A 19,292-nucleotide genomic window follows, 5' to 3' on the forward strand; every position below is an offset into this window, starting at 1 on the left:
TTGACCAGGAATCAATATCTATCTCTTGGAGTTGCACAATTATCCAGCCCATCTTCAAAAAAGGTCATAGAGATTTTCTGGGCTCGTAAAGGGCAATCTCTCTTTTAACCCTGCTGCTCAAGATTTCTGATGGTGCTCCTCTGGCACAATTGAAGACTGGGCAGAATCTAACAGTAAACTGTCCCTGGTGCAGCTGGGGTTTAGACCTGGGGTGGGCATGAACAAACAATTGCTAAATGTATACCTAATAGTGGCCATTTCCTTATATGTAAAAAGGTACCGATCTACCTGGCCTTCGTAGACCTAAGCACAACCTTTGATAAGGTAAATTGATCAAAACTATTGCAGATGCTCATGTCCCTGAGGTGCATGTAGGGTATTGTTAAGCTCCTAACTATTCTGCATCATAATTGCCAAGTCTGTGTCAGAAATTGAAAGAGTGGCTGTTGCACTAATTTCTTTCCAGTGAAGACAGGGGTGCACCAGGGCTGTGTCATGGCACCCATATTGTTTTGTTTCTATATGCGCTTAGTTCAGAACTCTACCAATCCCGGAAACCCACCACTACCTAACCCAACTAAATCCCATACCTGCAGACCGTTAACACCCTAACCCTGCCCCCCACCGACAGTGCACCCTTAGGAAACATACCCTACCCACCGACGGAAACAACACTGAGCCAGAGAACACCCCAGCGTATCCAGAGAAGGAAAACCGAGGTCACTGCGACAGCACAGTACAGCATAAAGGACCAACTACCATACCACAATGGCACCCAGACTGGAAAATGGCCCGTACCAGAAAAGGACACTGAGAAAGAGAACAAGATCGTGCAACAAGAGACGCGAACACACAACACCGACAGAACCCACAAGAAACAGCCACATTGGAAGAAAACACGCCTAAAACAGCCACAACCGGAACAAAAACCACAAGAGAAAAATCCTTATACCTCACACCTTACCTCGCAACAACCACGGTACACTGACACCCCAACACAGAAACCTCAAAACATGCAAAGCATTTCCTGATACACGCGGAAACACCACGGGGGCACTCAACAAGAGAGTGGGAGGGCTCCGGCCCCATTACCCCTTACATTACAAGAACAGAGGGGCAACATCGATTTCCACTACATCCCGCACAATACGGCGAAGTACCAACCAGCAGCGCCACCTCCCACCCAACAATCGGATCCATTGAAGAAACCACCGCTGATCATCATCCGAGGAGCATCACAGCAGAAACACCAAGACTAATCAGCCCTGTTATCAACCTAATAAACCGCTTCAATGAAGAAGCAGCTGTCGCCGTTCATCATCCTGCCGACATCAATGCGGAAACTCCATGAACAGACAATTACAAACTCGAACAACAAATAACCTCAAAACAAAATCTCACCGAGAGAATCCACTGTAATTTAATAAACGCAAGGTCAATGTCCAAACACTCAACAGAAACATTCGACCTCCTATCAGAAGGAGGCATAGACATCCTATTTGTAACCGAAACATGGCTAGACGACAACTACAAGATCACCCTCAACAACTGTCTACCTGAAGACTTCCAATGCATCCAAACAAACAGAAAATCCAAAAGAGGGGGGGACTAGCGATCATCCACAAGGAACAACTGGCCATCGAAATGGAAGATCCACTAAACATCGATAAATGTGAATCCTTAATACTACGACTTTCAGCAAACCCCAAAACTGTCAGGCTGAGAGGTCCTGTGTCCGCGGAAGCTGCTGAACCCCCGACAATCCCCCTGAAATGTAATTCCCAGAACTAGATATTAATTCAGCTCTGCAAACTACACCCCAGAGGGAAAGGGGCAAGTGGATAAAAAAACAACACCAGGCTGAGTGCTTCAAGGCTAACCAAAGCTGAATCTGCAGAGGATATAAGAAAAGCAAATACAAATCCTTTTATTACTTACTTAACTTTTAGAGTTGGAAAGACTTTAAATCCTTAACTAATAATTAAGAATCATACCTGGTTCTTCTCTTGAAATTTCTTAGAGAAGCTTGTAAAGAAGCTGAAAATCTCTCTTACTTGAGACTCTTGAAATTCACAGCAACTTCTTAATTTGGGCAAACCTGGAAAGTTTAGCTCTTTGCCTTTTTTTCCAAAATTCACTAATTGTCCAGTTAAATTGTCTTTAATTTTTTCTTTCTTTTTCTTTCAAACTTTTCTTTAGTTTTCAAACTTTTTACAATTCAATAGAGTTTGTGAATTCTTGAAGAAACACGTACTAAACACACACGCAGATAATCTCAATACTGAAGATTCGCACGTTGAAAACTTCCTGCGTTGAAGAACACGCACTGTAAGAAAAGTCCACGCGCAAAAAACACACGCGCTTGTAAACACACGCGAAGCAGAATTCACGCGCAAACAGAATCACGCGCAGATAACACACGCACTTGTAAACTCCCGCGCTGATGAATTCCCGCGCCTATTCACACGCGCCCTGTAACCCACGCGCAAAAGAATTCACACGTGGTCGAGTTCACGCGTTAAGAAGCACACGCACTGGTACTCACACGCTCAATTGAGTTCTCGCGCAGAAGCACACGCGCTTGAAAACACACACGCAATAGAGTTCTCACACGGCGAACAGATTCTCGCGCTAGTAAGCACACGCGCTGGAAAACACGCACAATTGAGTTCTCACGCGGCAAACAGATTCTCACGCGCTGGAAAACACACGCGCTCTAGAGTTCTCACGCGCCAATCAGATTCTCGTGCTAGGAAGTACACGCGCTGGAAAACACACGCGCAATAGAGTTCTCAAGCAACGAACAGATTTTCGCGCTAGAAAGCACACGCGCTGGAAAACACACGCGCAGTTGAATTCTCTCGCCTTGAAGTACATGCGCTGGAAAAGACACACGCAATAGACTTCTCACTCCGAAACAACGCGCTTGAAAACACACGCGCAAATTTCCCTCGCACGCGCAAAGGTTCAATGGTTAGTTTCAGATTACACGTATTACGTGTTTAACAAATAGCGTTCACCCGTTAACCTCGCGCAAAACTTCAAGCGCACTCAAAAAGTTCAAAAATATAAATTCAAAGGTAACATTTTACGAGTTCTCACTTAAATGTCTTTAAGATAAACAGAGCGGCCGTTAAACAAAGTCACTTATCTCCAGAACGATTTCTTAAAGATCTTCAGAGTTTCCTGTCTTCAAAACGCATTCCTGACAGCTGATAACTTCTCCTGAAACCCCCAAGAAAGTAGCCGCTCAACTGCTAGCGCCTGAAGGATAAAATCCACCAGGCCCAAGTCTAAAGCAGGAGCAGCCACTACACACGTCCTCTCAGCTGGGGTTTAGATGATGAAAGGCAAAGATTGACAGTTTAGAATGTTCATTGTTGTTCAGCAGTGTTTTCTAACCAATCAGAGCTGTCACTGTGAAACTCCATTTTGCCTTGGGTCAGAACCAGGATTCTGAATCAGGAAGTTAAGGCCAAACCAACTACAATAGAAAACTTCCCACCCACACAAGGCTAATCTAAAAAAGGATAATAAAAGAGAAATAATGGGAAAGAAACTTGAATAAGGGAAAATAGCCAGAATAGGGGAAGGAAACCTGACAGTAACCCACCTGAAATTCATACTGATATACAGACCACCAACCTATGAAGCGACCTTCGTAGACACTTTCACGAAAGCAATCACCACCCTAGCCATCAAGTACAATCATCTGATCATCCTCAGAGATTTCAACATCTGGTTCGACGAAGAAACCACAACCACACAAAAATCCTTAACCGCCCAACTAGCAGCCATGAATCTACAACAACAAGTCAAAGGAGCAACCCACTCAGCAGGGCACACACTTGACGCAATCTTCGCAAACAAGGATCTCATCACCACGGCACCCCCAATTCAAATACTTTGGGGCGACCACCTCATTATTCCGTTCATAATCACAACGGCCGCTCCGACAAAAAAGCAACAAGAAAAGCAACCCATCATGATGAAAAGAAATTGGAGAACCATTAAAAACTCCAACCTAACCGAGCTCCTAGAACTCAGCAAACCACAAGCATCAACCGTGGAAGAAGCAGACCTAGACAAAAAAGTTGCCTTACTTCATACCTGGATCGCAACAACCCTGGACGACATTGCCAAAGAAAAGCCCTTCACCCCATCATGCAAGAAAACTACAGCAAAATGGTTCACCCCACTACTCAAAGCCATGAAAAGGAAAAACCGAAAACTAGAATCAGAATGGAGGAACAACCACACCACCGCAAACAAATTGAAATTCCTACAACAGATCCACGCATATAAAAAGGAAATACAAAAAGCGAAGAGGAAACATTATGACAACCAAATCTTCAGAGCGCCAAACGCTCAAAAAGAACTGTTCAAAATCGTAAACGAAATAAAAAACCCACAGGCCTGCAACAACACGCCAATACCATTGACGAAACTTTGCGAGGACCTCAGAGACCACTTCAAAAACAAAATAACCTCCATCCAACACACCATACAAAACAGACGAAGCGTTCAAAGCTCAAACCCCACCGACAAAGAAGAGGAACACGCAAACAAGCTACAAAACTTCCCAGAAATATCAGTTGAGGCTTTTGTCAAACTGGTAAACCAAAGCAACAATTCGGGCTCTCCTGAAGACCCCTGCCTCCGGACATATACAAAACAATTCTCAAACAAGGAACCCCCATGGAATACCACAGAAACCTCCTCAACCTCTCAATCTCAACAGGTAAAGTACCACAGGCCTTCAAATCGGCTTACATCAAGCCGCTACTCAAAGACACAACAGGAGATGTAGAGGACTTATCTAACTACAGACCTATCTCCAACATACCCTACATAGCCAAACTACTAGAAACATACGTCTACCAAATAACCCAACAATTCATAGAATTGCATTGCCTACGAGACCAGGCACAAGTTGGCTTCAGACCTATGAGAGGAACAGAATCGGCTCTCCTCTCAATATGGGACGACCTAAAAACAAAGCAGACTCAGACAACAGCACCGCCCTGATTCTCCTTGATCTGTCTGCAGCCGTCGACACTGACAACCACGCCATCCTCATAAAGAGATTAGAAGGACTAGGGATAACAGACACTGCCCTACTATGGATCAAATCCTTCCTAACAAACAGAACAGAAACAACATGGATGAAACCTTGTAAATCCAAACCCAGAGTCTCCACGTGCGGAGTACCACAAGGATCATCCTTCTCCCCGCTTCTATTCAACATATACATGTACCTATTAATCAAACTCATCAAAAAACACAGCCTCACATGCTACAACTATGCCGACGATACTCAAATAATCTTCAGCATACAAGACACCCGAGAAGAAAACACCACACTAGAGAATTGCCTTTGTGACATATTCAATTGGATGAACCTCAACCATCTCAAAATCAACCCGGGCAAAACAGAGATAATGATTGTTTCAAAAAAAGGAGGAGACATCAACTACATCCCCTGGCCAAGAAAGCTCGGCACCACACCAGAACCATCTTCAACTGTAAAAAACCTAGGGGTCCTGATGGATAACAACCTCACTCTGGAGCCACAAGTAAACTCGGTAATCAAGAAATATTTCTTCCTCTTGAGAGCAGCAAAAAGGATCCTACCGTTCCTGTCATTCGCCAACAAAACACTTACCATCATCGCTCTGATCATGTCCAGAGTAGACTATGCCAATAGCCTATACCTGGGCATGCCCGAACGACTTCTAAAAAAACTGCAACGCATACAAAATGCAGCAGCCAGACACCTCCTCAAGCTACCCAGAAGAGAACACATCACACCCGCGCTAAAAATACTACACTGGCTACCACTGAAACAACGAATAAAGTTGAAGGCCATGTGCATCACACACAGAGCAATACATAAACAAGGCGCAGAATTCCTAAGCGACAAACTACGCCTATACCAACCGACAAGAACACTAAGATCAAGCACCTACATACGCCTGGAACCAAAACCCTACAACAGAAAAAAACTCGGAGGATCGTCCTTCTCTCACCAGGCACCCAAAACCTGGAATGACCTACCTAAGAATATACAGAATACAACAAACCACCTAGCATTCAGGAAACCCCACAAATCATGGCTCTTCAAAGCGTAACCACAGCAGAGACGCACCAGAATGCCCAAACATTAAAACAATGACGAAAATAACTCCAACCTTGACCACTCTCAAATTGGACAAACACTCAAACCAAATAACCAACCACTCGACAGAGCATAAGACATCATGGAAAATAGACACAAAGGAAGGCTGCAGAGACTGACCACATACCTAGACCCAGACGAAAGCCCCAAGTAACTCTCCCACTTGTACATACCGGACGAACGTATCCAGACCGGCAGACGCATCTGGATAGACGTCGGCCTGCGTCGCATCTGGATAGGATCGATTGAAAGACAACATGCCCACACCCAGAAAACGTGAATGCTAACATGTGCCACACCTAGAATTGTGAACACCAGCCTGCGTGGCACTCAGATGAAGTTGTGAGTGTTAGCATGCCCACACCTGGACGGGTCTCTAGACACTAGCCTGCGCCGCATCTGGATGGGGGTGTGAGGGTTGGCATGACCACTCCTGGATGGAGTCCTAATCATTGGCCGGCGCCGCGTCTAGATGGGAATATGAAGGGCCAACAGGATCACACTCAGACTGAACTACGAATGTTAGCATGGTAAAGGTCAGGTAACCCACAAACCAATATAAGCTCAAACTCTGCATACTTATCTAACTCAAAAACTCACACAACCATCTCTCGCACAACAAGCCGCACGCACTTCACAACACTGCAACAACACATAAGCTGGAAAAACAGCACGCGCAGACTGACTCCGATCCGATACCCTCACCAAAGCTCAGCACCCGGTGTATACTGAGTTGAAGCTGCCAAAAGAACACCACTCCTCTCACTACCCTACTCCCTTCTTCACCTTACTAACCCATCCCACCTTTATCGTTTACAGATCCTCCTGAGCGCCTGGGGACCAATTCCGTTGGTGACGGAGCGCAGTACAAATACCTTTAACATTTAACATTTTAACATTTAACATAAATGGCCTCTATGAAATGCTGGGACGTTCTAATCCTGATGTCCCGAGACTGAGGAACAGAGTGTTACCGCTGTTGTCCTATGCAGACGATACAGTATTGATTGCCCGCACTTCGCGAGCGCTGTAGAAGCTAATAACGGAATACACACTATTCATGAACGGGATAATCTGAAAGTGATTGTGCTGAAATCCGCTGACATGCAATGTCACAGAAGAAGACATACACCCAAATTTCCATCTGTGTTTAGCAATGATGCTATTATAAAAATGGCCAGAGAGTTCGACAACCTGGATGTTCGCTTTTTGTCCAACTTGTCACCGGATTGACATATTAAGAAAAAGGCTACAAGGTTTAAAGAAGCACTAGGGGGTGCCTACTGATTTATGTCAATGTCTTAACACCAAACCCATTGATCTAATATTAAAAGTATATTCATTTATTTAAATGTAAAGTGTTCAGTTCTGTCAAACTTTTCACATATCATATAAATTAATTACAAACATTTTAAAACATTTATATACAAACAAAATTGATACTTCGTAAAAAAACGAGATAAAGAATGGACATGTAGTACGCTTCTAGTTGATACAAATCTCACATTTTTTATATTACTTCAATAATAACTTAACTCTTGGCCAGACATTATAAAGTGCAATGTGTAAAGATTTGTTTGCTGTGTTTAAACAGCATGCCCAAAAAGTGTCACTCTTGATGTGAGCGTAATCATTCACAAATTTTCCCAACAAGGTCATGTATATGTGCCCATTGATTCGGCATTCAGTTAAGACATGTTTAGCCACTTTTCGTTGGTACTTGAGAATACACATACAGCAAAACCTGTGCTTGCAGTTCCGGTGTGGAATACAACCTTAGATAACCCTGAGGGGCAAGGTACTCGTGGGTTAGCTTTTGTATTTCAGCATGATTTTTTTGTTTTCCTAGGTGGCTGAAGTTAGACATCCAGTTCCACTTTTCCCAAACGGTTTTTATCCCACTCAGGCACCCATTCGAATATCTTAAAGGTTGTGTCCACCAACTTTGCAAAATTGTAACGATCTTCCCCAGGGTTAGGTTCGCCCAGCAGTTTTAATAAAGGACATACAGGCATAGTTTTCGATTTAATGTGTAATAAGTCACCTTCTTTTAACTGCCTGCACTGGTAAAGATGTTAACCTCAGCTCTAACCTTAACAAATCAATAGGCACACTATGTCCAAGACCAAGTATTGCTCTCCAAAATGTACTGCCCAAGGTTTTCACCCAAGTCAGAACATGAATGTATAGGGCATCTAAACCATGTAGTATTGTGGTACAAAAGTACTGTGTACACAAGAGTAGGATCCCCTGGTTTCTAAAGCCAGAACCCTCTCTGACAATTTTGGAGATCATAGCTGTTAGGGCAAATGTTTCCTGCTCTTTTTCAGAGTGCTCTCGTCGTAGCTACTTCGTGTGGTCAGGGTAATTCCCAAGTATCTAAAGCTTTTTACCTGTGCTATTGGCTTTCCTTTTACTACTATGTTTGAAACTCTCGTTTTCTTATACGCAGAATGCATTATTTTGTTTTTTTCGTGATTAATAAGTAAGCCATTTGTCTCTGCGTACTTGTGCAACTCCTGCAATGATCTCCTGATGTCAGTGTAAAAAATCGCATATGATCAGATCGTCTGCATACATTATACAGTACACCCTGACATTTTTATATTTTGGCAGACAGTTGTTCAATTTAGTTAACTCCAAGAGGTCTGCAAGATATATGTTGAACAGCAGCTGTGCCAACTCACAACCCTGCCTCATCCCTCTCCAAGTGAAGGCAGGGTCTGTAAAGGCTCTCCCACTATCAAAACACACCTGAACCTGAGTATTTTCATATAGTCCATGTACAGATGTAAGTAATTTAATAGGACAGGTTAGTTTTTCGAGCTTAGACCAAAATATGTTAGAATCAACCGTATCAAATGCAGCTCGAAAAATGATTATTGCTGTGTATAAGTATGGACCATTTTTTCCTTTTTGTCTCATATATAAGTCTATCCATTATTTTAAAGCAATGGGAAATACTTGTCCTTGGTCTGAAACCCATCTGGAAATGATCCAAGACATGATTTTGATCTACCTACTTTGTCAGCTGCTGCAACAGGAGAGATGCAAAAACCTTCCCTGTTATATCTAACATTGACAGAAATCTGTAGTTTACTGGGTCCGTCTGTTTGCCTTACTTCTAAATGGGCAGTAAGAAGGATATTTTCCAAGATGTTGGAATTTTCCCTTCCTCGGAAACTTTAGTGAATAAGTCGTATAGAAGTTATGACCAATCCTCAGGTTCTTTTTTAACAGACTATTGGCTAGACCATTAGGTCCTGGAGTTCTTGATTTCTTTAGCTTCTGTATTAAGTTCTCAATTTCAAACATTTCAAAATGAAGGTCAAAGCTTTCAGTTGGATAGGGACTGGTTTAATTACTGCATGGTCAGCTCCAAATATGCAGCTGATATATACAGTCCACTCATGTACACCGATTAGACTTATTAGTCGCTCAACTTTCTTAGTTTTACCTCATCTTACTCATGTTCTTAGTGGTAGCTATCGCAATTAGATACTGCCATTGTGCGTTTTTATGAGAGCTACACCACCATTTCACCCATTTATGATATCTATTTCTGATGGCATTTCACCCATCTATGAAATCTATTTTTGATGACACTAATTATCTTAAGGGATTTCTTGATAGGTAACTGCAATATCTTGATCTCATGAATATTCCATCTCCTGTCTCTCTTGGCATTTTGGAACTTTCTATCGAATCTGTGGTGATGATTGACTCTAGAGTTGACAGCATAAAATGCCTTAGTAGATGCAAAATTCACTGTAAGCTTAGAAATCCAGGCCTCAATTTCATCTGCCGTTACTGCTTCAAGGACCTCATTATCTCCCATATGCTGCGCTTGCATATACCTCCCCATATTTTCAATGTTTGTTAAAGACCAAATTATTCTATTGCCATTTTGGCTTATTTCCAATTTGTCCAAGTGTGCAATGTTCTCTCCTTTGGCCATAACTGTCACCACAAGTTGTAGCATGGCGTGATCACTATACTCACTTTCTACAATTGTAAGCTTCCTAACTCTTTGGAATACCTCCTCCGTTACGAAAAGGTAGTCCAAAGTGGCTGTTTTCGCCCCACTCTTCCGTGTCTGGCCACCATGTTCATCCCCCCTTACTCGACAATTCATCATAAAATAACCCCAATCTCCTAGGTAATCAAACCAGTACTTTTCTTTTTGGTTGACTGCTTGATTTAACATATTGTTGCACTGACAAAATTAGTCTCCAAGCATTCACTTTCGCACACACAATAGGCGTTCAAGTTACCACCTATGATTAGACAGCTCGGGGTCCCATCGGTTGTTGTATTACTGATAACTTCCACAATGGATTCCATGACCCTTTCTGTGTAATTACTCCCTGGTGAATCATATACGTTAAATATTAAAAACTCTGTAGCATCATTTAACATACTAACTTTCACAACCAACAGGTATAGGTTTTCAGGGGTTTAGGTGATTTTAGTGGCTTTCATGCAATTGTTCACTTCTGTCACCAGACTGTTAAATGGTCTACCCTTCTTTCCCTTTTGTGCATAAGATTGCAATACTTGGTACCCATCAACAAATAAATCCGTCTTCAACCATGTTTCTTGTAATAGGAAAATATTGTTGTTTTGTAAGGCTACCAAAAACTCATTGTCCTGAAGGAAATAATTGAACCCTCTGGTATTCCAGATACAGACTGTCCAGCTTCATTCCTTGCACGGTTGGCTTTGAGCTGCCAAACCAACCAGCCATTTTAGGGTTCCCAGTATGTTCTCCTGTATTAAAGTCAGGGTGATGTTTGTTAATTGGCCATTGTTCCCTGACTTATTGTCATCTGATAGTTTCACAAAAGCTTTTAATAGATTATCACTGTTCAATTCAATGTCTTCCTTGGCAGCAAGTTCAAATCCCATGTCCAAGAATTTAGTACTGTATTTACAAATCATTAACGCCACTTCCACGTGTTTACTATGTATTCCGCTCATTGCATGTTTCACATTCTTGAACGGTTCTATATAATCTAAATACTTTAAGTCCAGTAGTCATAGAGGAAACATAGAGTGAAGTATATCTAAGAAGTCTGATCTATTGACATGTTTATTGCAATGAGCAAAATGTTGTTCAAGCTTCTTGATGGTAAGTATGGTTACATCTTTTTGTGTCTTTATAGGTATCGATTGGTATTGTTTTCTCAACAGAGTTGCCGTATGCAAGACGGCCCTTATAGATGTGTTAACCCTCAAGAGGGGCTGGGCCACCAATGTTTCGTGGAGTTCAACAAGTGTTTCTTTAAGGCTTGTCATGATTTTACATAAAGCCATGGTTACCTCAGGTTAATTTCTCCCATTTAGCAGCCAGCTTGTAAATTTTCCATTGTTTTATTGATTGTTTTCTTGCTTGGCCTTTTATGCTTGGCTTTGTTTTTTTTACTGGGAGCTACCAGTTACACAAGACCTTTCAGGCGACCCAGTATTAACCACAGCTTTTGCTTCTTTCGTTTTAGCGTTTGCCTTGTTTTGGTTTTGTTTCCTTTGATGTTTCATTAGCCTTCTTTTCTTTCTACTAAAGTATAACGAAGAGTCATCATGTGCAGCAATACTCGTATCCCCCGATAGTAAGTTTTGCGCAGCCACTTCGGTTCTAAATCAGTTGCACCAACCTACCTGATTGGTGCTTGCGAGTCTTCTTGGGCTGCTGCAGCAATCAATGCGTCCAGCTCATTGTCGCCATCCTTGTCCAGCTATTAGCGTTACTAGGGATAACCTCCAGTATTTTGCCACACATCTTCAAGAGTATTTTTAGTGAAAATGGTATAGACACAAGTTGTGTTTGCCTGTCATTATATGTTCCATTTGGATCTTCAATATCCCTGTTATTCTTTGTCCTGTCTTGCGCAATAAACAAGTTAGGAGAAGCCGAGAGTCTTTGCGCATTAGACATATTAAGTATATTCGATGTCACTTGCACTGGAGCCCTCATGTCTGGCAGATTATTTTCGTGCATGTTCCCATCTGGGGCTGGACTAATGCTGAATCTTCCACCAGGAGCCAGTGTCTCTTGCAATGTATAACATAATTCCAACAAGGAGTTATTGTTTTCTAGGGGCACCAGAGAGGATTCAGTAATTTAATTTTCATTTACATTAGGCGCGTCCCAGGTATTATGATTGTGCTGCTACCCTTTGCTTGGATTTTATCAGTTGTCAGAGCATTTGGCCCACAGCGAACTCGTGACCTGGCATGATTGCTTACCCCTTTCGAAGTTGAGGCTTCAGACCTTTTCTTGTTTTGGTAAAGAACATTATCTCATAAATGATAGTTAATGTTCCTAGTTTTCATTTTTCCTGGCATTATATAAATGTACTCTGCACAATTTTCAAATGTATGGTAATTCGCTCAATAACAAAGGTTTTGATCAATATTTAGCAAATACCGCTCACAGCCGTAGTCCTGTTCTGTTTATCCAGCGTGTACGTTTCATGTAATGGAATTGTTTACAATGTAGTAAGAGGCAGCAAGGGCCACAGAACAAGTGTGCTTGTACCAGTATATTAAAGCAAAGCTGCTTCGGTTGCTGGTTTTGGAATGACATTGTGGGGCTATGCAAATACCAATTCACTCCAGATAATCAAAAGCACTTTTGAAAAATAGTTCTGGGGCACTCTTGTTCAGCCCCAAATCATGGGGTAGATATGGAACTAGGTTGTACCCACAGTCATGATACATTGACTATACAGCCGGTACTACACTGGGTATGTCTGTGGAGGAATGAAAAAGCTGCCCTGATACACAATCTTATCAGGTTTTTACTGGCAAAGGATACTGTTGTAAGCATACCTTGGCTAAAGGCTATACACATTAAGCTTGATGAAATTGATGCACGCTTGTGCTTTATTGTGCCAGAGCCTTAACTCAAGTGATTGTTACCGACTAAAAAAGGAAGGCCATAACATATACGCAAGAAAAAAGGGAGACTGTATAGCTCCTAAAACCGTCAAGCATATACATGCCGTTATCTCAGAATGTACTGTTAAAACATATTTATTCTGGGCATGTAACCCAAATCACAGAGTTTTATTAACTAGGGAAGGTTTAATTGCCTTGCTCTAAGAACTATAACAGCATTATGGGCAGGCAATAATATCATCACAGATTAAACTTGTTTGGTGTGTCAAGCACCATTAGAGGATATGGCCCACTTTTTGTTTTTTTCCCCAGCCTATAGAGAGATTAGAAAAACGACTTTGCTGGCAATACTAAGAGAAACAATCTTTTTTCAGCATTGCCCTGCATTAGTATATATCTCTTATGGGCAGATTCTCCAAAGGTAGGGTGGGCACTTTTAATGTATATGAAGCGTGCCTTGGATAAAAGGAAATGTGTATTGGCACGTTAGTAATAGCAACTAGGTGTATAACTTTATAACCTGTTGAGAAGTTCATCAGCGTAATTTCTGGAAAGTCTCAACATTTATTTTAGTGATTTGTATGAGTGACTTATTGATATTATTAATATGTATTTATTATCCCATATGGGGTTGATTGTTTTGTATTGCGTTTGTATTGTGTTTTATGATTGTAATATTTTAAAAATAAACTTTTAAAAATATTACAATCTTTCTTTCAAAAATAAACTTCAATTGATTGAATGACTTTCAATGTCTCCCTCAGGACCCAGAACCAATTTACTCAGGACGTTGTATAAACAGTCAAGACAACAAGGAATTGAAAAGTTAACCAATCCCTGAAATATCGCAGGGTTTTAATTAACCACTGTTTTTCTATCACTGGGTCTCCCCTAGCCAAATACTTAGGCATGCTGTACTCCATAAAACAATAAGAAACTATAAGAAAATGCCATGAAATTGACAGAAAGGGTCCTGCAGGGAGACATGACAGGCTGGGCTGATCTTAGAGCCATCAATTTCTTGTATATCGGAAACAACCTTCTTGGGTACAGCTGTATGATACAATGCAGGTAGTCAGTCTTCTTTGCCATGCTTTTGGTGTATGCAGCACAATGTATGGTCAGCTAGTAGTGTGTTTTATTCCATGATTGGCTGCGGTTCCCAGCCCCTGAATTTAATTTGCCAAATTTCTCTGTGAATCCCTTAGCTTCTTTATTTTTTTGGAGAGGGATTTGTGTATATTAAAGGAAGCCATTGTGATGATGGAAAAAGTGGGAAATGATTTTGGATGGAGACACGAGTTGGAGAATCTTCACTGACTGAGCGGGTTTTTGTGCTTGTGTTTGAGTGGAATTTATGCCAGTACCCACTTGGAAAGGACTGTCCTTGCTTGGATAATGGATTTTCATGGGTGTGTATCTAGCCTAGGATGATGAAGTTGACTAGAATGTGCTCTCTCTATGAGCAGGACGTGTAGCCACTGATTAGAAACATCTTGATCTCAGATGAACACAGTTCTATGTAAACATAAAGCTGAATGTATTTGTTTTTTGCAAAATAAATACAGAATGTAGCATTTTGTGAAATGCTAAATGCCGTAACATGTTTTCTTTCTGTGTGATTTTCAACGAGAGTTGTAAATGTCCCCTAAGCATTGAATTTCTTTGTCTCTTGATGGTGGGTGGATCAGTCTTCATTTTCTTAAATTAACACAATGAACATCAGTATTCATGTACTATTCTCTGGACATTAGGAGAATATGGACAAAGGAATCTCCTTTTTTCCAAGACCTATTTTATTTTTAGTAGTTGTGCATTTGTATTATAGAAAAAAGTCAAGGATGGAACAAAGCTATTCACCCCTACAATGGAAAACTTGAGATGTAAAACAGTAACTTGCATTTGATGACTGGTCAACAGGCATGTGACACAATAACCAGCAAAAGATGGCATTGCCTGTGCATATGCGACTGTACTGGAATACAGTGGAGGTGCAGATGACCTATGATGGTTGGACTGCATATGTCATTATCATATTATTACTTCAATCACAACATATCAAGGAAGTACCCTTGTCAATATATCTTTGGTAAACTAATTAACGTTGTATCTGTTTACAAACATTTCTTTATTTTATGCTTTATGTAGGTATTATAGGTATTATACATCAATAATCCAACTTCCGGATGTCACCAAGGGTAATGGCCTTCTTATTATGTAATGAAGGCCAAAGCTCATGTGATGTCACTTGCTGTAATGGCTTGGGGCAAGTGACATCGCTTTCTCCACCCATAACATTTTAGTGAACTGCTGTCACTGCCAGCTGGGCAGCCAGTGGCTGGATGGTTGTCTCCCTTTGCTTAATGAAAACCCTGAATAAGGTGAATTAAATACTTGCTGGTAGGAGTGTATCAAAGATAATACCCTAAGAAAATGAGATTAACTACTTGCTGGTAGTAGATGCGTGAAGAAGTGTGCTGGGTGCTATATCCATGAGACTGTGAGCTCGGAGCGAGGAAGCTAGCTGGGTGCCCTATCTCTAAGTTAAATTGGGGAATCCTTACATGGATAGGTGGTCCTTCATGTACGGCGCTACATCATTTTGAGTAACACCGTCCTGACACTTTTTAGTTGTTTGAGTTTAAATGACATGCCCAAGGCCCTCTAAAAGTTCCTCCAACCCAGATACTGAAGACTCTAGGGACTGACAGAGTACAAATGTATTAACAGCATAAAAGATAATGCAATCATATATATATATATATATATATATATCACATATAAAAATAACCTAAAACTGCCTTCCCAAGAATATGTTATAGTCTCAGCTAACAACACCAAAAGAGTACAACTGGGTATTTCTATACATATCTTGGCCTGCATCTGTTTCACACTTACTCAACCCACACTTGTAGGTCAGGGACTTATGTTAATTGTATCACTATAAGGAGGTATGTTACATTATAATCACCAATGTCATTTTATACAGAAAACTTTTTCAAAAGGAAAAAGAGAACAAGAAATCAAAACCATCAGATCACCATGTCACCTTCAAATTATAATTCATTTTGGCAGTCATTTAAATATTAATCAATATGTAAGTACCTCATTCAAGTGCTGTAACTATTCTCTTCCAAGATCCCAGTTTCATTCCCTTGTAGTTAACGCAGATGAAAATATGCCTGAGAAATCAATGGATCACCTCTGGTCATTTCCCACATGAAAGGATATAAGAGTCTATTCCTTCACCTATCAAAAGGCTATATATTATGAGACGTATGCTAAAGTTAAGCGCTCCTTAATTTTCCATGTACATTTTATTAACTTCTTTTAAAAAAGACAATAAGAATAAGGTCTAATATAATTGCATTGTTGTCCTTGAACATTGTTTTCTGATGCATCATATCAATTAATAACAATGTGCATACATATTAGTGTATCCACAACTATGTTCAATTAACCATCTATTGCATATTTCAATTAATTCAGACTCACCACATAAGTATTGTCAACATTCATCTTATCTGTGTTTATGAATTTGTCTTCATAGTGGTGCTCCTTGAAGCTGTTGTCTTTTCAATTCTGTGAACACAACAAAAAACAATAATGATGTATCCTTACGAAGGCACTTTCTAAGTTATTTTTATGTGAGAATATATAACCCCGGCCCAAATAGGGCTCTTTCAGGTAGGGGGTTATATACAAGGGTCGGTAGGCAAAACAATAGAAGAGAAATAATCACAGGACACAGAGGTTTCAACAAAGTCTAGTATTTAATGTACATATGTGCTTAACTGGACTTGCCTGACTGAACCATGTATATCCAGCATGGGAGACACATAGAACTCTTAGGCAATGGACAATAGGCAAGTCTCTCGTGCTAGCAATAATGGACTTACCTGAGAAGAATTTCACGAGGGAATTAACTGAAGTAAAGACAGTTAGAGGTAAAATTTGGAAGAAGGAAAAAACAGAGTAAGGCAGACAAAGGTATACAGAGAAATAAGGAACGTCTCGCGCAGCCCCCGCCCCACCTCCACCCCAATGCATCAGAGAGGTGGCTGGCCAGGCTGTGTATGCATATTGCGGGATTGGGAGGTTGTGAAGAAGGGAAGGGAAATCCCAGGGTGTTGAGATTTGAGGAACCCGTTCAAGAATAACAGAAAGATGGGTTTGCGCAAAGGGCTATCTTTTACCCTGTATTCAGAAAAACAAACAGTGTTTGGGAAAAGGAAACGGACAAACAGAGATGGGAAGATTGTGTTAAAGCATGTTTTATGTTTTCATAATATAATTTCCCACAAGGGCCAAATAACGCCCCTTCCGGTGTACTGTTCTTTATTTAAAATCAGGAACCCATGATTTGGGCCCTTTTCCCGTACTTACAGCTTTAAATCGCAAGTTTCTCAGCACCTCACTGGAACAGCTAGTCTGGGGGTGGTGGGGTAGTTCCAGTGTGGCCCATTACTGGCCTGGGGTAACATTTAAAGGGGGTTCACTCAGGCCAGGGCCAATTAAACCAGTGGCTTCATATACAAACCACCCATAACGTTATGGTGGGTTTAGAAAGCCTCTAAAAACAGACAAAGACAATTTTCAGGAGAAAAAGGCTTCGATTTGAGCTAATTTGCATACCCACAATGCTTTGCTGATATGGCTCAGAAATGGAGGTGAGCGTCCTGCAATGGTTACTAGGTGGCGTCGTAGAATGTGTGAGTTGGCTCTAATGGACTATCCTATTCAGTTTTGTGCTTAAACTGTTTAAAATAAGTGCACTTGCAGTTCCCAGAGCCTTCAGTATCAATGATGGGCTATTTTCGGTTTGACTTTAGTGCAGCTCTACAGAAAATCTACAAAATATCAATTACACATATACCCTGAATATGAAATCTTGAAATAACGTAATCATTGGAGCGCAATCTACTCTTATTAGCTCCTTTGCTTTCAGTCGTAGTTCCTTCCACCCAACCTGGTGTGTGAAAATAAAGTTATTGAACCTGCTTTGTGTGTTCTGTTGATACATTGTCATCAAAACTATTCTATGTGACTGTTAGTGGTGATTTGAAATGGTCATGCATTGGCTAATGGCTAATCAATCAGTACATGTTCTTGTTGGTGTTATGTAATAGGATGTAAGGGGTTATTCTAATAGCACATGTGCCTGTCAGCAGTTAAAGCATGTCACAGATGGCACAGAAATCACAATGAGCCTTTGAGAAACTTCAAGGGTTTTATTTTTCTTTGTGAGGGTATGAGGCCGTCTCTCTCTCTCATCTTATTATTAAGGTTTGTTTGTACCTGGGTATCTTGCACTTTTTTAAATGATTTGAATTCTTTAAATCCTTGTTTGTATCACATCAGGATATGTTCGCAGCAAGGTTCTTCAGGCTCTTCAGTCAGACCCAAGTCCATCCGGGCAGACATCAATCCAACAGGACTGAAATTCTCCACAACAATCCTGCCAACATGCAACTATAGAAAACATGTTTTAGCCTTGACAAAGACCCGGCGAGGTTGAACGACGTATCGGCTGACCACCAAGTTTTACAATAAAATATACGCATCTCACTACAAACAAGGATGTAAAGAATTCAAATCGTTTAACAAAGCGCCAGGTATCCGGGTACAAACAAACCTTAATATTGACAAGAGGTGTGGGAAACCCCTGCCCAACCCTTGACCTTGCAGCTAACAAGCCCCAAAAAAACACCAACAAACTAATGAGTGGAGCGCAAGTTGATTCTAAAACCTTAGTGCCCAAACATGCATACTATCATATTATTAATACCCTGCTCCCTAACCCAGGTGTCTGCACCCCACAGTTAGTGCTACTGAATGCTGAACCCCTCTTCTTTAAACTCTTTCTTTGTCTAAAGATTGTTCCCTAAATGGAAGCTGTCTAAACTGCCTCAAGGATTTCGTAACTCCCCCTAATCGTTCAATTACGCCCACTCTCCCCTCTTCCCTTCTACTCTTCTTACCACCCCTTTCTCCTACCTCTCCCACAAAACAGTGACTTCATTGTTTCACTCCTCCGAATCCTCGCCCTACCCTGCTATTTTTACCTCCTATAGGAGGACTTTACTACTACTCCTCTATGATACTATTCCCCTCCTCACAAATACTCTCCTCCGCCCACTACTACTCCCCTCATTCCACTACCACTCCCCACCTCCCACTGATACGCTCCTCCTCCCACTACTACTCTTCTCCC

The 19,292-nt window shown here is 41.1% G+C and overlaps 1 protein-coding gene and 1 long non-coding RNA gene across 5 annotated transcripts in view; one reads left to right on the forward strand and one right to left on the reverse strand.

Moving 5' to 3' along the window:
• The window catches only part of LOC138566734 (sprouty-related, EVH1 domain-containing protein 2-like), a 654,794-nt gene that overhangs the window by 31,706 nt on the left and 603,796 nt on the right, over positions 1–19,292 (forward strand). The window lies entirely within an intron of this gene.
• Positions 16,182–19,292, reverse strand: part of LOC138566735 (uncharacterized) — a 101,923-nt gene continuing 98,812 nt past the window's right edge. Inside the window, exons 2-3 of the long non-coding RNA XR_011302005.1 lie at positions 16,574–16,660; positions 16,182–16,260 (exon numbers count right to left, since the gene is read on the reverse strand). This is a non-coding gene — a long non-coding RNA (uncharacterized lncRNA). The remainder of the gene's footprint in view (positions 16,261–16,573; positions 16,661–19,292) is intronic.

The sequence above is a fragment of the Ambystoma mexicanum genome, chromosome 2p (assembly GCF_040938575.1).
Source record: "Ambystoma mexicanum isolate Mex_15411 chromosome 2p, UKY_AmexF1_1, whole genome shotgun sequence".
Taxonomy (NCBI): domain Eukaryota; kingdom Metazoa; phylum Chordata; class Amphibia; order Caudata; family Ambystomatidae; genus Ambystoma; species Ambystoma mexicanum.